Genomic DNA, 507 nt, shown 5'->3' with positions numbered 1-507 from the left:
TATATATATATATATATATATGTGTGTCTGTGTGTATGTGCTCGACCTCTTCCATGTTAGATTCATATTTATTTAAAAAGTATGAGCGGTCTCTCTTTGAGTACAGAATCGTTTGAATTATTCAGAACATGGTTAGTGTCATTATTAAAATATTGTTCTATAGATTATTGTACCAAAGATAATTCGTAATTTTTCTAGTTGCTTGTTACACCGAACACATACGCGACGGGTTTCTTTCAGTTTCTGTCTACCATATTCACTCACAAGGCTTTGGTCGGCCCGAGGCTATAGTGGAAAATACTTGCCCAAGTTGCCACGCAGTGGGATTGAACCCGGAACCATGTGGTTGGAAAGCAATCTTCTTACCACACAGCCACATTTATACACATTTATATATAATCACAGGAAATAAGAAACAAAGTATAAAAAAAAACAAACATTGGGGCTGCATTCCACGTGGGTTGTTGGCACTCCGTCGCTTACGACGTCGAGGGTTCCAGTTGATCC

The sequence above is a fragment of the Octopus bimaculoides genome, chromosome 21, assembly GCF_001194135.2.
Source record: "Octopus bimaculoides isolate UCB-OBI-ISO-001 chromosome 21, ASM119413v2, whole genome shotgun sequence".
Classification (NCBI taxonomy): domain Eukaryota; kingdom Metazoa; phylum Mollusca; class Cephalopoda; order Octopoda; family Octopodidae; genus Octopus; species Octopus bimaculoides.
Note: the sequence above shows the minus strand (reverse complement) of the source record.